Below are 25,096 nucleotides of genomic sequence, written 5' to 3'. Positions count from 1 at the left end.
CTTCATCTGAGGCCTGGCATGCTGCATGTATAGTGTCTTGAGAATTTTGTATTCTATATTTTATTTCTGTATTTTCCTGTATTGGTTGACTTACTAGCACCTTACTTCTGTTGCTGCATACTTATATTAAAAAAATGTTGATTCTGAAGTTTTAGCATTACTTTTCTTTGGGTAGCTGACTGTGTTTCACAAGTTAAGATGGAGTTCCCTGGTAATGTGACAATATTTGCAGGGACTTCCCTCACATGCAAAAGTGTGCAAATCAGTGCATTAAGGATTAATGTAATCTGTTGTGTTTGCACATTTTTTAAAAAGACTTCTTTCCTGACAGCCCACATTCATTAGGGTTGACCCTTACCTTTCCTTTGGCACAGCGATCTACGTGCAGTGGAAGCCCTGATGGCGCACACTGCGTAAAATTTTGTGAATGTGACCCTTCATTAGTCATAATCTAATATACAAAGCATCACACATGATTTCTTGATGTACTGCAAATACATGGTTTCATAAGCATAATGGACAAGGTTTGACTATTGGTGACTCCATTAATGACTTAATTTTGAGTTTATATATTTAAGCATTTGTAAGTCTGTCCTGCCTCTTCTCTTCCCCCTGCCCCCCTCCCCCCTCTGCCCTTATTGTACGCAGAGGGGAGAAGAGAAATCTAATGCTGTAACTGGAAAACTCAACGCATGGCATGTTGATGGAATATGTGAAACACTCCGACTCTTTGCTTAAGCAACCTCTGGGGAATCCTGGATGTCTGCATGAAGATGTTAAGCTAAAGACCAGCTGTTAAGGCTATATTTTATCAACTGTTGAACTCTTATCTGAGATAAGGGGTACTGTCCATTTATAAGCCAGTCTGTTGTGGTTTCAAGTCCATGAGTACAGACTGTTCTCTTTACCTATCAAAATATTCACCTCTTTGTTGTAGTTGTCCACACTTGTAATACTAAACATAAAACAGCAGAAATGCAAAGGCCAAGTTTCAGTTCTTTGTTATGGTGCCTATTACATTTTTAATTCCCTTTGCCACAAAATGGAATGAGTTGGAGGGATGTAACTTATAATGCTTCCTCTCCACATGCGAACTTCAGGAATGCAGACTGATCAGATTCTTTTGAAAACTTCATTTCACTAAGCTACCGTGTCAGTGTTTTGCACGTTGGAATGAATGATATAGACAAGAGGCACTCCAAGGTCCTACAGAGAAACCGTTAGGAGATTGTTAGATTAAAGTGGTAAGTGAGTGCTATTGGGGATGCTTCCAGCTGCTCAGTCAATGATTTTTGTAAAACTGAGTAATCTTGTAGTTAAAGGTTAATAGCAGAGAAGGAATTCATTATGTTGAAAATTGAACTGGTTCTTTGAGAAAGCTTGAGCTGTTTAACAATGGTGGGCTGTGCCAGGATATACAGGGACTAAAAAATAATACCCAAGTTCGTAATAAAAACAAAATGCTGGAAGTACACATCAGCATCTGAAAAGAGAAAGGACAGGTTAATGTTTGAGGTGTAAAACCTTCGTCAGAACTGGAAACCGGAAGATAAGCAAGTCCTCTCATAGGACTGATAAAAATGAAGATGGCTGGACCGGGGTGGGGAAAACAACAGCTGGTAGAAGTCAAGAATCACAGAGAAAAAGTTAGGAAGTTAATATGTTGAATGGTCAGTCAGTGGGTTTTCTTTAGAAAGACTGGAGTGATGCAGTGCAAAGGCATTAAAAGGACACAAGTATGAAAATAGCTAAGTGAGGCAGTGAAAAGACACAGGAAAGATGCACAGATGCAGCTTCTAAAATGGATGGGATGAAATGAGAGGTGGATGGGAAAAATGGGCAAGATAATAAGGGAGAACAATAAAATCTAAATTTTTAAAAATCCTTGTTCAGACTGAAGTGCTGCAGAGAGCTTGTGTTATGAAGAATCTGACTTTAGGAACAGAAGAGGTAAAGATAAATGAGCAATTAATAAGGGTCATTATAGTATGACTGTTTTTGTATTAATATAAGAAACAAGGTAATGGACCCCAGGGTGGAATTAAAAGGTAAATATAATTAGTTTAATAAACACAGTTAAGATGAGAGGTTCAATATTAATTTCATATAGCTGGGTTAAATTGTTCAGAATGGATAGATGGCAGTCCAGAGGTAGTATAGAGGAAGGAGTAGTTTTACCAAATAAGGGAATCCTTGAAATTTATTGAGCAGGTGTAGATCCAATATGGTTTGGGAGAAAATCTGACAGAAAGGAAGGAAAACTGATCAAAGAAAATTGTTGATCACCTGAGCAAAAGAAGGAAGGTGACTGGGAGAGATTTAATCAAGTGAAAAGCTACACCATGTAAAGGAAGGATTGGGGGAACAGAGGTTAGTGGTGATTGATGGCGCAGGAAGTATATCACATTTTGTAATACTCCGCTGTACAGATCAGGAAGATGCCAAAGTGTGTTCATTGTGCTGAGTTTGTGGATCTGAGCTGGACCACTGACGGGAACATTACAATTAACCTTGTGGTTCCTAGGCTATAGAGATTAATCATCCAATGGTTGAATTCCTGCTTGCAACCCAGTCACCCCACTTAAAAGTGTGCATGTGCGGACAGGCTTGGGCTAAACTGGACTTATAGCTTGCCGACATTCATCGAGCTGAGCGCTGATGAAATTCGTCCGGTGAAGGTAGGGAAACTCAAATGGCAGCCAGAGCTTGGGTTGCTACTTGTGACTCTTTTAATTGGCAGTCTAATACTATCACTAGCGCTGCTAATCTGCCTCCTGATCTTCAGTTCTTTGTGCTGGTTGTGTGGGCCACATAATAATGACTTCTGTCATTGCCATTTGGCACTCTTCAATTATTATTGGCTCAGGCACCACTGCTTCGGAGTCCACAGTACTTTGATCAACAGGAAAACACATTTTGAAAGTAAATGAAAGAACAACGCACCATCACCAGTGTGATATCCTGTAGTACCGTATGCTTTCATGAGGTAACTTAAAACGTATGTGCGTACTCTGAAAAATATATTGGGTACAACAACAAAAAATTCACAGTATGAAACTAAAGTGAGAATTTAAGTGACATATCCAGAACTAATGGGCGCTATTTGCACTGTACTGTTGTCGAAATCCAGGCGATACTCATTTTGTTCCACAATTCTGTTCGCACTTGTGAATAATATTGAGAAAATGACTGAAGATATAGTACATGTCACATGAGAAAGTAGTCTGATATTTTAAAATGCCAACGTTTATGCATGTTGCACACAATTTGGAATACATCCCCAGGATAGGATTCTTTTAACTATATAATGCTCACAAAATTGGTGTGGTTTCTGTGCACATTGAGCTACAGTTCATGTTAGACTGAAGTAAAGAAAGAATTGTCTTTTTGGATATGTCTGCAATTAGTCCTACTGAGCAGCCTGCTCTGTCCTGAAGGACTCTTCAGGTTGATCTATGTAAGGGTGCCATTGGTTTTGGAACTCTTTCCACTTCAAAAGTCAAAAGATATCTTTAAAATGTACATTTTAAAATTGTTTACACAATGTTTCTTGATAATTGAGTACAGGAAAAGAAAATTTCCTAATGAAAGTTTTCATAAGCCACAAAAGGTCTGTGCATTTTGCACAATTGCACAGAGTGCTATTAAAAAATTTCCTCAGCTGGGATTTAACTGAGTAAAGTTAATCATTTTTTTTTTTATTTGCAGATTTCAGCCAGCAAATTATTTAGATTTTAGCTGCTTTTGGAAGTCCTTCACTGACCAGTCAAAAGGTAAAATCCATTTTATAGTTGGTGGTTGTTTGTAGTTTGTGTAGTTGGTTTTACTCCTTTTGTTTTTCAGGGCGATTGCAGTTTTTAATTTTAACAAAACTTTACTGATTGTGAAATGATGGTCCACAAAGCTCAATGCTGGGGCATAAATTTGTACTTGTACAAAATTGCACAGCTATCTGAAATTCATTAATTTGAAACTGCGCACAGCCTTCACTGCACAGCATGCATGATTCCAAATGCAGCCTGTTTCCGTTTAAGGGTGTTGCTAATTTTGTAGTTTCATACACATATTTTAGTAGATTATTTCTAAAGTGTGTTCTGATACAAAAATTTAGGGAGTGCATGATTCAGTGCTCTGGCTAGTTATTAGAGTTTAGAATATGATATTTACATTGCCACAAATGTAGAATATCCTGGAGTTTTTTCTTTTTAATCAATATTAGAGTTTTATGTAGGAGTGAAAGAAAAGCTGTAGTATTGTAAAGCTATTGTAGAGAGTAACAATAATGTTGTAGAGCAATACTAATTATAGAAAGTAACTTTTCAATATTGATGTTACTCTATTGTAGAGTAACATTAACATTGCAGAGACTGGTCCTGATATTGTGAGTGAGTAAAGTGTAACAGTAATATCATAGAGCTAGCTAATATTGTGGAAAGTAGCACTGTAATAATTTGGAGAGTAATGCTGTAATATGTTAATTAGTCTGTTATGTTGCATGATTAACACAGACCAGTGCTGGGTTCTGGTCTGTGGTGTCACTTGGTTAGTAGGGACCAACCAGATCCCAGAACTGGTCCGTGCTAATTACATAACACAGAAGACCAATCAAAAGCCCACAAAACCATACAAAGCAGCCAAGTTAGACGTGGCATCTCCAGGTTATTTGATGTAAAACGATTAAATAAAGAAAGGAGTTTGCTGATGAAAATAGTTGGGAGCTCATTGTAGGCCTAACTGAATTGCTGACTAGCTTGGTTTCCAAGTGCATAGTTGAGGAAAGCAAACAGAAAGCAGTGCCGGATAGCAATTAGGCCAGAAGATGTGCAAATATACAGCAAATCATGACACAGCTGTGAAATGGAGAGAAGGAGTTAGATAAAATAAAGTATCAGTGAAATGGGATATGTATTGTGCTTATCGGCAGGAGAAAAAAAGATTGAGGCAGAGGGAGTGAACTGGTGTAGCCAAGGACTGCACTACTGATTACGCCCACTAGTAACAATGGGGAGATATAAGAGGCCATTATATATAAATCCATGAGCAATGCCATGGGAGATTAACAATAGCAGTTGTAAGTGTCTAAGAAGGATTGAGACAGCAAATCTATACGTTAAATGACCCTCATTTCTCCTAAATGAATTGGGGGGGAATTTAAGCTTTGATGGGAATTGGAGAGAATTTTAGCTTTGGCAAACATTAATTATCCAGTGTAACTGTGATCCACTATATATAAATGCCGTAGAACGTGTAAAAGTGCAAGTATTTCAAATGAGTTTAGTGAGGCAGATGATTTTTGTACAACAGGTGTGTTTTGCTAAAATTGTCTCTATTATTTTGGCTCTATTAAGCTATAGTGTAACACTCTCAGTAAACGATCTTTACTCAAACACATGGCTTGCCACTTGCCGAATCCGTCAGTCATGAATGTTTTTGTTTTATTTTTGTAAACTTTTTTTTTTACGTGGTTCAAGCAACTGCTGCTATTGAAAAAAAAATTGAGTTTCTTCACCAGCTGGTTGAGCCAGTTACTGAACAAGATCGGCAATGTGACGGATGGTAGAAAGTGTTGTGTACCTTTTTTTTATATTGTGCAAAAAACTCGATTAGGTTGAAAACGTTTTGTTTGACAGACATAGCTGATATACAGAAAGGGCAAAGCATAGCTTATAAAAATGTGCTGCACACAATATATGGTGTAAAGTCGATTGGAACACGTTTCTAGTTGAGTATCTGAGTGGCAAATAAAAATAATTTGTGTTTTGCTCTCGTGTGTATGTTCGTGGTCATCAAGGTGAGGCATGTCAGCGCAGCGGTAGTGTTTTCCCACCATCAGCATCAAGCATCCCAGGTCAAGTATATAGCACAGATTACATTCAGAACAAAGTTTTGTCTATTCTGTGTTAACTGTGCTTTAGCCCCAGTATCAGAAGAGCACCCACTACTGCCCCACTTCCCACAAAGTCCATCCTGTGACCTTTGAGTGAGATTGGCAGATTTGCACCAATTTGTGCTGTGGGGCCACACTCCAAAGAAGCTGGGTTGAGACTGGGCAAACTGATTTTTATTTTCTCCTCCTTTGTCCATGGAATTTTATTCTCCCTTTCCTTCTCCCAAGGCATTCTCCTCTTGATGAGATACAGTTCTAAAGGCGCTAGGCACCCTCCAGTATTATCCAGGTTGGCATTCTTCTTGCGAGCTTAAACGGTGAATGTTAGCAGGCTAGTTGACCACAGGGGTATCATGGTCAAACCCAAATCTTGTCCTCACCCAAGGTCCACATTTCCCACATGTGTCTTTGGACAACAAACAGAAATGGGAACCATGGCAATTTTAACATCCCTACTGGACCCCTGTTGACATCAGCTAACTCAGTACAAATCAGTGATTCGAATCTGGTTCCTTTCTCTCTCTATGGTTCAAGTACTCGCTGTCTTAACCAACTGAATAATATATAATCCTTGCAGCCATCAGAGAGAGGAGAGGGACTTAAATTCCATCAGCCTAGGCTGAACGTGGGCCCTGGTCACGGAAATGGAAAAATTACTACGCAAACCTACGCTACCATCCTGTCCCCAAATTGGGTTATGATTTCTTGGGAAACAAATAACGTTAATGACATTTTCCAAATCAGGAGTGTACAAAACATTTCTATATTTAGATATACCTGCTTTAAAAATGAACAGATGAAAAAGGATTTTTTCTGTCTGGTGATTATATATTTATTAATATATAATACACATTTCATATTACTGGTAAATGTTTCAATATCCAATGAATTCATATTAAAACATACAGTAGACTGAAAAACTAATCATATTCTATTTTAGCGTAACTGTGTTTTGTGCGATAGTGATAAATGTATCTCTTATGTAATCATATTGGTGCAGAAACTTATTACTGCAGTGTGTGTTGAAACATTTTACTGCTGTATGAATTGCTAATGGAATCGGCACCTGATACACTGCTTCAAATTTGCATTTAGCAATATATTGTGGACTGTGATGACCTAATGATTTATTAAATTATAATGTACGGTATGCATTTGTGATCAGAACTGTGATACAATAAAGAAGTATCTTTCTCTTTTTCCAGCACATACAATAAGAAGTTGTTTTTTTCTGAAAAATTGTTTGTTGCTCTGACTTTAAACTATTATATTTACTCTTTTAGTCACTATACCATAGGCTGGCATCAATGCCAACAGATAACTGCTGTCTGAATTTGGTGTCTTTTATTTAAGTAAAATTATATATTCTATAAATCTACTTTGAAACAAGGCTGGAATAGTGGATTCTGAGAGCATTTAAATCAGTCATCTGTAAATCGTACAGTATGCAGTGTGTGTATCCGGTCTTTTATATTGGCACACACCAGTTTAAATAGACAATTATTTACCATGTACTGCCGTGTATTTACCATAGCTACACAAGAGAATGTGGCATGCCATCAAGTATCCTCATGATCTGATACTTCTGGTGAGAGTACAAATCATTTTATAAAGTGCGTCTTAACATTGGCAAATAGACCAAACCGTTCAAGAAACAAATTTCAGAATACACCAGATAGCATATAACACAACAGAAAATCAGGTTTTGGTTTTGCCAGAGCTCAGTCACTGGTGGAAGCAATTTGTATCAGTTACCGTACTTGAAATTTGATATTAGGTTAGAACTGAGCTGCAAAGCAGCACAATGAGAATATTGCAACTTGGCTTGAATATATTTGTGATTTAAAAAGCATAGCAGAGACCAATTAAATGAAATTTTGGTTTAAAGTGCCTATCTGATGAAGTTTGATGGATTAATTCAGTACAGATTTGAGATTTCATAACTGAAACATTGATTTAGTTCAGGAATCTTGGACACATGTCAGCTGTTAAACTGTTAATACCATACATCTGCCCTGTGGGTTGTGTCTTGATACCTATAACAGTGCTCAAGATTCAGGGAAGACTGAGAGCTGAACAATCACAGCTTAGAAGCTGCAGGTCCCAAAATCATTTTCAAGAAAGTCTGAGAACCTTTCCCTTTTTTAGCTACTACTGTAATTAGGCTTAGAAATGCATTTTTTAATACTTTTATTTTTAAATGATTACCACCACTCCTGGCTCTCATAAGCTGTTGCATGTCAAGTTAGTTCCATCGCAAGTTTCTAAATTCTTAGTAGTGATGTTGTAGGACCCTGTTAATACAGAATAAACCGATTTTCATGGTTGTAATGTACTGCAACTGTAAATCATGAAGCCAGAAACGATCCAGTGATAGGAACCCCAATCTCCATTACAGTCCTGACTGTGCACGCACAAGACCTCAATCTTCAGATTCTAAAATGCACCCTACTTATTGCTACTAGATTTTAAGTATAAAAAATGGCAAATGTAATGAGCACTCTTCATTTATTACTTTTATACACTTTATATATTAGTTTGTACATTAGTTTTCAGCATTGAATACCGGTGAGGACTGCAATCTGGAGCATGGCACCCTGGGGCAAAGGACTGCATACGGGGGCACAGTGAAGTGTAGGAATGCAGTGGTTATAGGGGATTCAATAGACGGAATCAGACAGGTGTTTCTGCAACCGGCGATGTGAGTCCAACATGGTGTGTTGCCTCCCTGGTGCCAGGGTAAAGGACATCACTGAGAGGGTGCAGAATATTTTGAGGGAGGAAGGGGAACAGACAGAAATCGTGGTCCATGTGGGAACCCATGACCTAGGAAGCAAAGGGGTTGAGGTCTTGCAATTGATGAGTTTCAGGAGCTAGGGAGGAAGTTTAAAAAGCAGGATCTCAAAGGTAGTTATCTCTGGATTACTCCCAGTGCCACACGGTAGTGAGTACAGGAATAGTAGGATAAGACAGGTTAACGCATGGCTGGAGAAAAGGTGTGGAGGGAGGGCTTCAGATTTCTGGGGCATTGGGTCCAGTTCTGGGGCAGGAGGGACCTGTTCAAGATGGACATATTGCACTTCAACAGAGCTGGGACTAATGTCCTCATGGGGAGGTTAACTAGTGCTGTGAGGAAGGGTTTAAACTGATTTTGACAAGGGTTGGGCACCAGGATGAAACATTGGGGCAGAAATTGCTTGCAAAATAACAGTGAGCTCACCATTGTTAGTGGCGAAATCAAGGAGCAAGTTCCAGTGTTTGCACATGTGCAGTGAAACGCGGAAATCCAGAACTTGCGCCTACTGGTTCACCGGCGAGATGACAGCTTAGAATTAAAGGGATATTGCCAGCTGCAATCAGGGAAATCATTGAAAAAGCACCAACTTGCTCATTTGCCCAGCTGGAAAGTAACTAATATCGCCACAAAACAGGTATGCTTAAAAATACAAGTAAGTTTCACTAGTAAGTCTTAATGACTGCCAAACAACTAAAAATTAACTTATAAAAATGTGGAGTCTCATTAATCCTTTTAATAGTTTTTGGTCATTAAAAAAACGTTGTCTCTGTCTCTCTTATTTAATTCAGTTATTTCTTACCCTCTCTTTTCGCTGTCTATAATTGTTTTTACAATGATTTTAACGTAGTACCTTTCACTTCCTGGCTTTCACGTTCCAAGCCTGCAGACACAGTTAATGCAGCCTGTCAAAAATGCTGCAATCTGGTCGAGGGGAGAGTGTGATCCTCCCGCTTCTCCCACAGGTCCTAGCTTCTCTTGAACTGACATTGGGCTCTTCTATGCTTCCTTTTTGAGGACGTGCGTGAAGTAAAGACCGTGGAAGTTAGTGGGTTAGTGCTTGCCACTATGGAGTTGGTTCGACGCTCTGAGCAATTTCTGCCCCAGTAGAGAGGAGAAACAAGGTGCAGAGGACTGGAAGAGACAAATAGCTCTAGAGTAAAGAATAGTTCAGGAATAGGAGGTATTCAGGAAAGATAGGGGAGGAAAGAAAGGAGGTGGGGTGGCAGTGTTGATCAAAGAAACTATAATAGCACTGGAAAGGATGACCTAGTTGAGGGGTCAAAGATAGAATCTATTTGGTTAGAATTAAGGAACAATAGAGGAGTTATTATACTACCGGGTGTATACTATAGGCCACCAAATAGTGGGAAGGAGATTGAGGAGCAAATTTGCAGGCAAATCAAAGGAAGATGCAAGAACTATGGAGTAGTGATAATGGGGGACTTCAATTATCCCAATGTAGACTGGGAGAGTAACAGTGTAAAGGGTAAAGAGGGGGGAGGAATTCCTGAAATGTGTACAAGAGAGCTTTTTTGATCAATGTGTTTCTAGACCAATGAGAAAGGAAGCAGTATTGGATCTAGTTCTGGGGAATGAAGTGGAGCATGTTTCAGTGGGGGAGCATTTGGGTAACAGTGATCATAATATCATTAGGTTTAGAGTAGTTATGAAAAAGGACAAGGAACAATCTTAGCCCTCCTTCAGTTAATTTCAGTGAGTTAAAAAGGGTTCTGGCCCAAGTGGATTAGAATCAAAAATTGGTGGGCAAAACAGTTATTGAACAATGGGAGGCCGTCAAGGGGGAAATGGTTCAGGTACAGAGTAGACACATTCCCACGAGGGAGAAAGGAAGGATATTCAAAGCTGGAGCTCCCTGATGACTAAAGATATAGATTAAAATTAAACAGAAAAAGGACGCTTATGACAAATGTAAGATTCGTAATAGAGTAGAGGCGATCTAAAAAAGGAAATGAGAGGCAAAGAAAGAGTATGAGAATAGATTAGCGGCTAACATAAAAGGGAAGCTAGAAGTCTCTCATAAACATATAAATAGTAAATGGGTAGTCAAAGGAAAGATGGGGCTGATTAGGAACTTAAAATATGATCATCTTGTGGAGGCAGAGGGTATGACTGAGGTCCTAAATGAGGATTTTGTATCTGTCTTCCCTGGAGAAGAGGATGCTGCTAATGTAGCAGTAAAGGAGGTGGTAGTAGCGATAGTGGATGGGATAAAAATAGTTAAAGAGAAGGTACTTAAAAGGTTGGCAGTACTCAAAATAGAAGAGTTACCTGGTCCGAATGGGATGCATCCGAGGTTACTGAGGGAAGTAAGGGTGGAAATTGTGGAGGCTCTGGCCACAATCTTCCCATTCTCCTTAGTTATGAGGGTGAGGCCAGAGGACTGGAGGATTGCAAATATTACACCCCTGTTCAAAAAAGGGGCAAGGGATAAACCCAGCAATTACAGGCGAGTCAGCCTAACGTCGGTGGTAGGGAAACTTTTGAGACAATAATCCGGGACAAGATTAGTTGGCACATGGAAGAGCATGGGCTAATAAATGAAAGTCTGCATGGATTTGTTAAAGGCAAATCGTGTTTGACTAAGTTGATTGCGTTCTTCGATGAAGTAACGGAAAGGGTTGATGAGGGTAGTGTGGTTGATGTTGCGAATATGGACTTTCAAAAGGCGTTTGATAAAGTACCACGTAATAGACTTATTAGCAAAATTAAAGCTCATGGGATTAAAGGGACAGTGGCTGCGTGGATACAAAATTGGCTAAGGAACAGGAAACAGAGAGTAGTGGTGAACGGTTGTTTTTCAGACTGGAGGGAAGTATACAGTGGTGTTCCCTAGGGATCGGTATTAGGACTACTGCTCTTTTTTTTAATCTATATTAATGACCTGGACTTGGGTATAGTTTGCAGATGACAAAGTTTGCAGATGACACAAAACTCGGAAATGTGGTAAACAATGAGGAGGATAGTACCAGACTTCAGGAGGACATAGTCTGGTGAAATGGGCAGACATGTGGCAGATGAAATTTAACGCAGAGAAGTGTGAAGTGATACATTTTGATAGGAAGAATGAGGAGAGGCAAGATAAACTAAATGGTACAATTTTAAAGGGGTGTATGTACACAAATCTTTAAAGGTGGCAGGACAAGTTAAGAAGACTGAAAAAAAAGCCTATGGGATCCTTGACTTTATAAATAGAGGCCTAGAGTACAAAAGCAAGAAAGTTATGATGAATCTTTATAAAACACTGGTTCTGCCTCAGCTGAAGTATTGTGTTCAATTCTGGGCACCACACTTTAGGAAGGATGTGAAGGCCTTAGAGAGGGTGCAGAAGAGATTTACTGGAATGGTACCAGGGCTGAGGGACGTCTGTTTTGTGGAGAGAATGGAGAAGTTGGATTTGTTCTCCTTAGAACAGAAAAGATTAAGGGGAGATTTGATAGAGATGATCAAATCACAAATGGTTTTGACAGAGTAAATAAGGAGAAACTGTTTCTAGTGGCAGCTGGGTCAGTAACCAGAGGACACAGATTTAAGGTGATTGGCAAAAGATCCAGAGGCGACATGAGGGAAAAAAAGTTGACGCAGTGAGTTGTGATCTGGAATGCATTGTCTGAAAGGGTGGACGAAGCGGATTCGGTAGTAACTTTCAAAAGGGAATTGGATAGATACTTGAAGGGAAAAAATTTACAGGGCTATGGGGAAAGAACAGAAATTGACAGTGTCTCTATCCCTTTAAGACATTGTGACTTTGGACATGTTTTATGTACACCAGGTAATTAACTATGGTGTATAATTCTACCCTTAGGATAACTGATTTGATGTCGCCCCACCCCTATATCCCTCTCATCATTAGCATCTTGTCTTCAGCTCCTTGTTGATTTGTGCAAGCACATCAAACAACTGAATATACACATGTAAACTGGTTCTATATTGCTCTCATTCAGCGCTAATGCTACTGGCTTTCTAACGTAGGCTTCATGCAGATAACACCACCAAAGTAAAGTTGCCAAATTTGCTATGGCTAGGCAGACACACTTTTTAAAAAAAAAAGTGCCTGCGAGTCTGACAGATTTACTGCTCAAGACCTGCTGTTGGGAGCCAATGGGATGGAGTACAATATAATAGCAGCTTTAGTCTTAACTTTCTGCATAAATCAGCTTGCCGTCGTGAGCGATGGTTACGTATAAAAGTGAAAAGATGAGCAGTATAGGTGAGTTGGCGTTAGATTTCACCAGCGCTTATTAATTCATTTTTATTCAGATCTTAGACATGTTTAGTGGCAGTAAAAAAGTTACTATGTACTTGATGGTGGGTTACAACAGTCTCAATCTCCTCAGATCATTTAACAGCTCTGTGCTTTTAATGTTGGTGCAGAATTAGAGTATGAGATAATACATTACTACACATCCACTGTCTGTCAGATTTTAAGGAATGTGTTTAGATGGTTGAAACGCAAAACAGCAGGTCTTTAACCTCTGACCAACGAAAATTGTGTAGCGGGAAGACAGCAAAGAAATTCAATATTTAAAGAATTAAGTAGGGTTGGTTAACTGCTGCAGGGTGTCTGGAGGTTGGGTCAGACCAGATAGCTGAAATTCAGCATCTAAAATGTTGTATATTTAAGCTCATTTTATGCACTTTATCTCTGAGACTAGTTTTATATTGGGGCATAATGACAAAATTTTAATAGTGATTAGAGAAAGGATTTTCTCTGCGTTAACAAAGTCATTTTGAACCTTATGGTGAGAAAGAACAACAGGTGTGGAATAGGAAAGAACCCTTGGCCTTGTGTATAATACACAACAGCTGAAGACCTTTGTCTTTATCAGGTGACAAAAGGCAGCTAACAATCTTTCCAAAACAGTCAATAATCGCAATTAAGCAAGTGGAAAAACTCCATGTTGAAATTTAATTGTTCTGCCATTATAACCTGACAACAAACTTGTAACTAAATTTATTTTTCCTCTCCAGTCTTGAAAGATGCAACTGCTAAATCTACTGTGTGATTTCACCCAACTTCTATTTTGAAATTCTGATCAAAAATTGTTTACCCATGCAGAGAAAAGTGACTCTTGCAATTGAATTTACCCATTTATAGCTTGAAATAATAATCAGGACAGCTCCATTTAATCTTCCCATGCACATTCATAATACTGAGCCTGGATTATTTATTTGGGCCTCCTTATATCCACAGTATTAATCACTGTTCAACTCATGGAGAAGTATTCACTTACATAGTAGATGAAGTCGGCTTTGGCATAAGGATAGTGTGGTACGGAAACATGTGAAAAGGCCACTTGGAAACACAACCTTACGTGCACACTGATGTTTGTAGTGCCAAAGCAAATTTCCAAATTCCAAAAACTTTCATTGTCACGTTTTTGGATTTTAATGCTAGATAGTTCCTTGGGTTCAGCATCACTGGCCTCTCCTGTAAGCAAACCTCCTGTAAACCTGCCCAACATCTAGGTGAATGTAGTGAGACCCAGGACTCAAACAGAGAACTCTTGTGCCCCTGTTAACTGGAATGTATTAACATACCATCACAGAAGCTTCTGACTAACCCTCTTGCCACTAGCTTCAAACTGACTGCTGTCTGGTGGCAATTCACCTAAGGTATAACTCTCAAGTTTATGTTAATCAAAAACTGTATTTCTCGACACCAGTAGATGGTCAGCTATTCACAGGATTCAAAATTGTGTTTGTTCACCCAAGTATATCTGCCAAGCAAACATGTACTATAAACAGCCCCACAGCATGCTTCTATTTGAATGGAATGGCTTGACCCATTGATCAGCAATCAACCTACTCATAATATCAAGGCCTTCCTGAACAATGTTTGTGCCCTTGAGGTGTATGTGTCAGTCTGAGATGTGTATATTGTCAGCCTGCAATAATGGCTAGCAGTAACCAATTATAGCAAGGAAGAATCTGGTAAATAATACGTCATTGACAAAAATGTGTCATTTCTGCCACAATATGCACACTAGATGAAGCCTGTTATAACCTGAGGATTGTGTGGTGCAAAAATGTGTTAAAAGAATTTGAAAAATCAATTTTGTGTGTGGCAGTGCCAAAAGAAATCCCCAGACTCCAAAGACTTATATTTTATGTCACAGTCCAATGTTTAGTTTTCACACAAGCTATTTTTAGTAACAAAACAACACAAAAAGCTAAAATGTATAGTTTTTCTACTGATGTAATAGCTATATCTTGTTTTGGGGAGATTATTAACTGACTTTTTTCATTCTGCAGGGTTCAAGATGGTTGTTAACCTACATAAAAGTATTGTTCTATTTAATCACTATTAACACCTTATTTATAATTCTAATTAAAATACCTGTATTTATATTTCTAGATTCTGATGTATTAAGCAGCAGCACATAGCTGTGTAACAAAAAAGCTGCTTTCTCCAAAGCTATTGGCAGGTAGGTGAAACTTTTTTTTTGTATGGGCTATTCAGTATTAAGCACTATGTTGGAACATGTTTGTTTCCTTTGAGTTACATTGTAGCACTAGTATAACTAATGGGGAAAGTGTGGTGTTTATACAGAATAAATTACACACACTAACCACTCGAGTACACAGATCTTTTGTAAATTCTCATCCTAAATAAATGGCCTGCTAGTGTTTTCTCTCAGAAATTACAATTTGTCGGTTACTATAAACTAACAGGAGTTACGTTTTAAAACGTAGTGAACCATAGTGAATGTCTGTTACATGCATCTACCTCGTGACTTATAGAATACTCCAATGCCTGAAATGACAGATGTCTATCTGGCATGCTATGTACATAATTACTATCTCAACTCCAATCTATCCTGTACTCAAGGATGTGTACTGCACTCTAACAATGATGCCCTTACCACCTGCTTACCCATTTGTGAACCTCAGCCGTTATCTGCAACCATTGTCTGGAAGCGGGCGGCTGAGTAAATACTTGAGTCTAACCCACCAAGAAAATCATCTCTTTTGTTCCAAAGCTTCCCTTCCTCCAAATGGGGAAGATTTGCATGTTCCACAATCTGTGATGCGCAGCCATCGTTTTTCAGAAATGATTCACAATTACATACAAGTTTGAAGGGCTTGTTTCGTTCATGATTTTTAAAAAAAATCCTGTTACTTTATAGTGTCTGACAAATTGTAATTTCTGAGACAAAACACTAAAAGACTTTATTTAGGATGAGAATTTACAAAAGATCTGTGTACTCGAGTGGTTAGTGTGTGGAATTTATTCTGTATAAATACCACACTTTCCCTGTTAGTTATACTAGTGCTACAATGTAGCTGCAGGCAGCAGTGCTGCTGATGATGTGAGAAATGTACATGTTTTGTAGTCGCAGGAAGTTCTGAAATTGAACAGTGTCACTTGTTCTTAGTAATGTTAGCATCCTTACTGCTGTATGTCTGAATGCAATGTAAGTTTTAGCAAAGTGTCACCATAGTTTAGTTTTTGAATTCAGCTTTGCCTTCCCTTGTAAACAATCATCTGAGAATTATTTGAAATTCTGATTGCTCTTATTAATACAGTAATAATGCCACTGAAATGTTCAGAAGCTTTATTACTACTTTAGAATGTTCAAACATAAATTGAGGTTCTAAGCACCCTATTATAGGAAGGATTATTGAGCTATGTAAAGGATATAGCACAAATCCACTAGAATGATACCAGGAATGAGAGGTTATTGTTATGAGGAAAGGCTTGAATTTTTTTTTGCTGAAATAGAGAAGGCTAAAGGAGATCTAATAGGGGGTTTCAAGACTATAAGAGATTGTTAAATAGTGAAAGATTGTTCCCACTGTTTTGGCAGATCATAATGAGAGGGCATAGACTGAGCATTTTCACTGGAAAAACATAGGGGAATGTTCGAAGAAATGTTTTCTTATTAGGAGTGTTTTACCACAAATGGCCATAGAGAAGGAGACTGTAACATCACTTAAAATGGAATTGGCTAAGTGTTTAAAAAGGAGGAATATGAAAGGATACAGGGAAAAAAACAAGGAAATAAGATGGAATGGATCGACCTAATTGAAGAATAAGCACTGGTAAATGCTCAAGGACCAATTGACCTTATTTTGTGCTTTGATTTTGATGATGCTGTACACCTTTTAAAAATAATTTTAAAAACCTTTTTCCTTCCCCAGTTCTCTCTTCCTTCATCATTTCTTTTCTGATTTCCATATATAGGCATTTATTTCATATTCTTTTCTTACTAAATTCAAGATCGTTCATTCTTTCTACACACCCAGCGTCCTGGTGTTCATTGTAGAGCTGGGACCCACACCGATTAAAATGTTATTGGCTGAAACTGGTTACAAAGACTTTTTTCAGGCAATAAAAGCCACAACATTCAAGTTTGATCTGGTTGCATCATTAGGGCACGCAATGGTTTTCAGGCTAACATTTTACACTACACATGCTCAAGAAGATAATTCATGCAAACCTCATGCAACAGATTATGTTCAAGGATTAACAATAAATCTGCACACTTTTTTTGTTGCATGAGTGCTTTGGTAGTTCTGAAAGGGTTGATATATTTAGATGTTTTCTTAAATAAACACAATTTTATTTCTTATCACTTTTCCCTACTTGTATCCTTTGTTAAAAGCATGATCCCTTATTGAGTTATGTGAAAAGTTGCTCTTCAGTATTGACAAGTGGCCATTATTCAGATGTGGCTCTTGACTGTGCAGAGTGCATCAACTGTAAACCTGACTGTCCTCACCTGAGGTCCATGCATACACATTTCAAACAAGGATCTCAGGATAATAATTGGGAACAGGAATCCAGGCTGTTTTCTTTTTTCTTTCACAACTCTGGAACCCTGAGACCTGTCCAGTGCTGTGTAAGTGGTAGAACAGTGATTTTACCACGCCTTGCTCAGAACAGCTGATCTGATCTGTATGTCTCAGCTAATCACTGAACTAACTCTCTAAGCCACCACGAGAGCTGCACACAATACTTTGTTATATTTTTCTATATTGATTTATGACAACATTGTAAATGTGTGATTCAAAGTGAAGCCACTTTACCAGTGGAACAATTCTAGGCATCAGTTCAAAAGCCCTTTTTGTACTTGCACATTTGTTCAGAACTCATTTATGTATTAATGATTCCCTGTATGTAAAGATGCGGAAGCGCTTGAAGATGTTGTTACACAACCGGAGTTCTTTACATGCCGTTAAAATTTTATGACTGGCTTGCTTATAAAGGCAATATTGGTACAGTTCTAACAATGTAAATTGTCAATTCTTGTTAGAAAAGACCAGCACTAAGAAATCAAAATTGGTTACCAAGAATTGGCACTTAAATCTATACTGACCTCTGGTAGTCAAGTTTGGTACCGCAGCCTGTCGGAGAAAGATTTTTGAGGGTAAATTGAACGTGAATGACTATTTTACTGAGAATCTGTTGTAGATAAAATTGGGTTTTATTTATAAGGCAGTAATTTTTATAGGCATTAATTTTTATGAAATACTTGTAAGAATCATTGTATATTTGCTTGAGGTTTTTCCTTTTGAGGGCATCAAATTCTCTCTTTTTCCTTAGCCCCTGTTATCTTCCTCCCACCCACCCCACTGCAGTGCACCAACTAAGGACAAGCAGGTTACTTTTCACCTACGCCTTCACCACTGTTGCTCTGGCCAGCTGCTGGTAGGTAAATGAGTGATCAGGACAGCTTTGCTACCGTCTGTCAAAGCAGGGCAGCTGATATCAATAACTCAACAGAATAAATGTTATTTCTATCCCTCTGTGGTTCTGCATATTTGTGCTCAAGTGTGTTTGCTCAGTGTGCTGCCCTTTGCATGTGTTTTAAACAGTTTTTTAAAACAAGGAGCGGGTTGAAGAAAATGTTTATTGTTGGTTAATGTACACTGTTTGGTATCGATGGACATGCAATCAATTTTTTAATTCATGACGTGTGGACTTGTAGGGGACATGAAACAGAGTAATGGTCTAACATAGAATTCATCTATAACAAGCCATCAGGTTATGAAAGTCCATTTGAACATTTTATCAAACAAAATTGAAACAATTGTTTAGAATCCAGGATATCTCCAAATCATTGTTAGTGTAGCCACTTTGCATCATTTCTCAACCTAGTGGATAGAATTGTTATCTCCATTGTGCGGTGAGATTAGAATGAAAAGAAATGCACCTTTAAGTTCGTTACTGCCATTAAATAGATGATAACAGGTAGTGTAAGTAAATTACAGGACAGTAGTCTACTTAGAATTCAGATGATGCCCTAAATTGTGAGAGTCAAGTGTGAGCATCATCTGAACTCCAGGATTAAATTTGTGCTTTAAATTCATTTAGAAGTGTCTTTCTGTAGTATGATGGTTATCATTGCGCTGCAGATTATTATATTTGATATAGTAGGTATTCTAATACTATTTGAAAAGTTAATGTTGCAGGACATATGATCTAATAATTTTTATGCTATAAACCAGAATGTATTTTAGATCACATGACTGCAATAATACACTGTTATTTGTAACCAGATTGTACAGTAAGATTGAGTTCTTCAAGGTGTTGCTGCGAGCCTCCTCGTTAGCAATGGCTGTGATGCAGAACAATGAAGGGTTCATAGTCTGAGTGAAACTGTGCATCTGCCATGCGATTTACAACTGTTCTCAGCCAGTCAAACACTTCCTTAAGGCTTAATCCAATCGATATTGCAGCTGTCGGTGCTACAGAGGCTCTTCAGTTTCTGAGGTGAAATGGGAGTCACTTCATACTTGCTCTCAGTATCTTATGGCCTCCTGCTGTGGCCAGATTATTGTCTTGTTTCTTAAGTACTCTGATAATCAATGTCCACTTGGTATCTGGCAGGTTAAAACATGCTGCACCCATCTTACTGTAACTCAGAAATAGAGATCATCAGAAAACCACCTTTTGTTTCTTTTTCTCTTAAAATGCAGAAGTAAATGTTTTCTATTTGCATGCTTCAAACCAAGACCAACAACTACTTTCTCTAAAGTGTATAAGTGAAACGTGTTAAATTGTCCTACATTTAGTCCTCCCCAGAGAAACCTTTTTCCTCTTGTGTAATGTTGCTCTATATATATATATATTAAAAAAAACTACATTAGTTTTTGACCAGCTGTTTTGTACTGTATGCCCCAAATTTGCAGGCTATTATTAAGATGTAGCATCTTCCTTATAGTTAGTCATCTCTCCATTTGTTTTTTTCGCCTCAAGCTTGGCAATATAATTATAATTTATACTGGCTAATTTCAATCTAGAATAATTGCTCTCAAGTGGCCAAAATGTTAAAATACTTCTAGTGATAATCATTGCAACTTTCCAAACTTCTGGATTAGCTCTGCATTTCTATGTTGTAGAATACGCATCTTTCTTACATTATAATAAAAGATAATTTATTTACTTTTACATATAGAATTAAAGAACCTGCATTTATATCGTACCTTATCACATCCTCAGATATTTCAAAGCACTCCATAACTAATGAACAACTGGTCACTATTGTTACAAAGGCAGACACAACAGCCAATTGCATACAGCACTCTGCAAACAGCAAATTAAATGAATAACCAGTTAATCTTTTTTTCTGTTGGTACTGGCTGAGGAAGAATGTTAGCCAGGACTGCGTATCTACCTGAAAAGGTGGACAGGACAGTGCCTTGGTTTAATGTCTCATCCAAAGGATGGCACCTCCAATAATCAGCACTTCCTCAATAACGTACTGATTGTCAGCCTGGAGTAAGTGTGCTAACATTTGAGCCAACAGCTGAAGAACTAGACTGCTATCTTACTGTTATTTCCATCAGTTTTACAATAATTTAACTCAAAGTGCTGAGGATTTCTTCGATCAATATGAATATTTCATGTACCATCAATACCATGACTTAAGTTGGAAACCGATTCTTCACAATGTACGTTCTTTGAAACTGCCACATAGTGAAAAGTATGTACACAAAAATGTTACTTGCCTGCTATTTGAGGGCTTAACAAATATAATTTGCCTATTGAGTCAGTTTCCATGCTCCTGTGCTTTTGTGATGTACTTTTTTTATTAGCTTGCAAGTTTTCAATTTACAAACAAAAATTACCTTTTTAAACCAAATTGGTGGAGCCGCTATAAAATATTAATTGAGGAAACGTCATTCGACCCATCAAGCCTTTTCCTTCCAGAGCCAAAAGAGGCATATGAAATTGCTGGATGTGCATGTTGTGAAATCGTGGGCATGCTCTCCACAATTTACTACTCATTAATTTTAATGGAAAGAAAATCATTATTTCCCAATTATGTATTCCTGCTGAGAAATCAAGCATCGAGAAAAGGATGACAGTTCAGTTAACAATTCTATGTTTTGCTGAGAGCTGGATTATGATGATGGCACAGTAGCAGATGCTGTATGCGTTTTGGAATGCGAGGAAGGTGTTGACTTTCAACTGGGAGAATACAGTGATCAACACTGGAGTAAGGAGAAGCAATGGCGTGAATGCAGGAAGAGAATGTGTTACAGCAAGTAGGTTTGGTAGATAAGATATCTGCTTGAAGATATCAAAAAAAATTGATGGAACAGGTCCCAGTTGGAAGGCCAAAGCTAAGATGATGGGATTGTATTTGGAAGACCTGAACGAAAGAGTGACTACGGGCAGACAGTTACTGGAGTTGGCAGAGGAGAGAGTATGATTGAGGTTTTCTGATGCCATTAGCAGCCTGGTTATAACAACTGACTGCTGATCTTCCAGCATTGGGCAGCAGTGCAGAATTTGAGGTTCTGCCCCACTTGGTTACCAATGTGAGCTGCTTGGGCAGGGAGTTGCTGAATGGAGCCCAGCTGTTTCCTGTAGGAGGGAAAGAAATCAGTACAGGATGTCCTCACTAGCAAGCTGCTGCAAATCTTTTGGCAGCCGGCCAAAGAACAGGATTGGTAGTGATCTCAAATCAGGTCACTCATCCACCTTTCATTGGCAGAAACTTGGCCCCTGAAGGATCTGTGAAGAGAAAATATCGAGGAAATCCAAAGAACATGCTCCTTCATTCAAAGTTTTATTTAAATGCAGTGTGTTACCTTCATATGACCTATCCATAGTTTTGTAAGTACTGTATTCAATAGTAAACAGCCTTTTTTCTCCTACGATTACTGTGAACCACTGTTGCCTAATTGCATTAGGTCGAGAGTTTAGATCATCTTTGCTTTTTTCTTTCTTTAGTTAAGCTTTTCTTTTATGAAAGAAACAGTTATGTAGTTAGTAACTCCACCCCCCACCCCAGTTGCATATAACTTTTGTCTCTGTTACTGTTCAGAAAAAATGCAAAATTGTTTGCTGTTGATCCCATACTGTGAATGAATTGACTTTTTACATTCTACCTCTTGACTGTTCAATCATCCATGACGCATAGTTCTATTTATCACTAGACCTGGATCTTTTGTACTTGAAGCTCCACTAATCTTCCGTTCGTTCGACAAGCTACCTGATTAGGAGCAAAAGTTTAGCAGAATTGAGACCCTCAAAATTCTGTTATGCAGTTTATTTCATTGCTATTTAGGTCAAAGTATTAAGATGAAAAAAACACCCAATTAAATTCCCATCAATTATTTATCGGAATATCAGTCCGAACCAAAAGATTTTCCGAACCACTGGGATAATCTCTTGTAGTGCAACAATGTGATTATAAAGAACAGTTGGTTTTCCATTAATATTGCACTATGTTGGGGTTCTATTTTTTGCTATATTAATGAAAATATTGAAACAAAGTAAACAAAACAGAGAACTTTGTCGTCATATAAGTCAGCTGAAGGGATCCCAGCCTTTATGGATGAGGAAATATATGCTTTTAAGGGAGCATGATGAGGGAAAGGATGAGCCTCAACACCAACCCCATGACGACATGATTTATCATCTTTACAATTCCTATATTTTCTCCTTTTCAGAGTAAAAGATTGCTGAAATTCTAATACATGTGATAAGATACCTGAGTAATAGCTTTCAATAGCTTTTGGATGAAAGGGAAGTTGGTATGATTTCTCCTACCTCCAATTTCTGCACATTGAGTTAATGAACTTCATGCTTTGGTGACTTGCAGTGGGCAGTCATCAGACAGTGTCATTTCTTTTGCCTAAAATTATCTGAGTGGAAATTTTATCTGCAAATGTATGCATTTTATGAATGTGTATGGATCTTTAGTATTACACATAAGTAGAGCAAAAGATTTTCACTGGTCTACACAATAGTTTTTTATCCGTATTGGGCCAAGACTTGGATAAGCTTGTCATTAAGCAGAGCATTAAATTGTAGAATGCAGCTTGCTGTTGTTTCCTTCTGGTCAGAAGCCCCAAAGTCAAGTTAGAGTAGTGGTTTTGAAGTTTCCTGTACGGAGGATCCCCTGCAACTATTAAAACGCTCCTGAGGACTTCTGAAAAGCAATGTTAGCTATCCGAGGAAAAACATGACAGAAAACATTTTATTAGTATAGAGCAACAGAAATAACATACTAGAAATTGAATATACACTGAATTGTATAGAAAGAAAATAGAAAACAGAATTCTCACATGAAGTATGCCCAGTCCCAGAAAAACAGCTGATGAACTATTAGACACCCTGGCTTTAGAAATCTGAGAGTTAGAGGCAATTCTATTCATTCTATGGCTGCTTCATACTTGACACTATCTGTGAGATAGCTACTTGGGGTAAGTTACTAAGCACTGTTACAGTCCCCACCGCTTATAGCGGGCACGTTCTGTGAATGCGATTTGCCCGTTGCAGGCGATGGCCGGTATAACTCAGCAGCTTTAACAAAATTAAAAATCATTGCACGAGTAGCATTGATAGCTGGAAACAGTTTAGACTAACACTTATTAACCTAAACGTTTGCCAAAAAGTCTTTTAAACTCTTTTATCACCTCCATAGGTGGACAGAAAATAAAAGAAGCATTAACTGATTGTGATCTGTTCTGTATGTTAAATTATAAATGAAGAATAAAAAGATTTCCTGTAGAAGATTTTATGCAAGAATAACCAATTGATCAACTTCAATACGTGCAGTAGTTTTATGCAAGCTTTTGCAGAGTCTTTGCGAGATTACCAGCACTGTTTTGAATCTGCAGCAGTAAATCACTGTCACTTTTAATGCCTTACGCTCTGAGCAATATGTGTGCCCATCGTTTGTGGTCACTTATGCGTGTATGCTTATATACTGTCATCATTCTTGCTGGTTCCCGGCTGCCTTCTTCACTGAAAAAAAATATAAGGTATGGTTCAGAATTGGGTCTTGTATGTAAAAAAGGGAATAGAACCTAAATGAGATGGCTTTATATGGTGTTAAAGTCTTCGGGACCCTACCGTTACAATTAACCGATGGCTGCGTTTATGCATTGGTTACTAGTCTCTGAAACTGTTCTGCATCCTTATGGGTTTCATTCCTACATATAGTACTGTTGATTAATACATTTATTAATGTATCAAAAAACGTAGTGCCAATCTTCATTTCCTGATACTGGAACAATACAGGCGCAGTGATCTATAAGTGCTCTGCGAAACAAATTGATGCTGGTATTTCCTGTTGGTCCTCATTACCAAGGAGAGAGTGAGCATCAGTGCTACAACAGATGCTCTATCGGTCAACAACAACTACTTGCATTTATATAGCGCCTTAAATGTTGTAAAACGTCCCAAGGTGCTTCACAGGAGTGATTTTCAAGCAAAATTTGACACTGAGTCACATAAGGACATATTAGTACAGGTGACCAAAAGCTTGGTCAAAGAGGTAGATTTAAAGGAGGAGAGAGTGCTTTAGAAGTGGAGAGGTTTAGGGAGGGAATTCCAGAGCTTTAGGGCTTAGGCAACTGAAGGCACGACCGCCAATGGAGCGTGGAGCGATGTAAAATTGGGGATGTGCAAGAGGCAAGAATTGGAGGAGCGCAGAGATCTCGGAGGATTGTAGGGCTGGAAGAGGTCACAGAGGGGCGAGACCATGCAGAGATTTGAACACAAGGATGAGAATTTTAAAATTGAGGCATTTCCGGACTGAGAGCACAGGGGTGATGGGTGAACGAGACTTGGTGCACGTTAGCATACAGGCAGCAGAGTTTTGGATGAACTCATGTTTATGGAGGGTGGAAGATGGGAGACCGGCCAGGAGATCATTGGAATAGTCAAGTCTAGAGGTGACAAAGGCATGGATGAGGGTTTCAGCAGCAGGTGAACTGAGGCAGGAGCGGAGATGGACGATGTTACGGAGGTGGTCTTAGTGATGGAGCGGATATGTGGTCAGAAGCTCATCTCAGGGTCAAATAGGATGCCAAGGTTGCGAGTGGTCTGGTTCAGCCTCAGACAATGGCCAGGGAGAGAGATGGAGTCGGTGACTAGGGAACGGAGTTTGCGGCGGGGACTGAAGGCAATGGTTTCGGTCGTCCCA

At 38.5% G+C, this 25,096-nt stretch overlaps 1 protein-coding gene across 6 annotated transcripts in view; it reads left to right on the top strand.

The window, feature by feature from the left end:
* LOC137321724 (CYFIP-related Rac1 interactor A) overlaps positions 1-25,096 on the top strand; it is a 183,277-nt gene that overhangs the window by 110,191 nt on the left and 47,990 nt on the right. For 2 of the 6 annotated variants that reach the window (XM_067984297.1, XM_067984298.1), the window contains exons 2-4: positions 3,709-3,773; positions 15,061-15,130; positions 18,253-18,357. The gene's annotated coding sequence lies outside the window, so the exon portion shown is untranslated. Of the gene's footprint in view, positions 1-3,708; positions 3,774-6,140; positions 6,177-15,060; positions 15,131-18,252; positions 18,358-25,096 lie in introns of those variants that run through there. The other 4 variants (XM_067984299.1, XM_067984302.1, XM_067984300.1 and 1 more) reach the window with 4 other exon arrangements.

The sequence above is a fragment of the Heptranchias perlo genome, chromosome 5, assembly GCF_035084215.1.
Source record: "Heptranchias perlo isolate sHepPer1 chromosome 5, sHepPer1.hap1, whole genome shotgun sequence".
NCBI classification, from domain to species: Eukaryota; Metazoa; Chordata; class Chondrichthyes; order Hexanchiformes; family Hexanchidae; genus Heptranchias; species Heptranchias perlo.
This window is presented reverse-complemented; position numbering and strand designations above follow the sequence as displayed.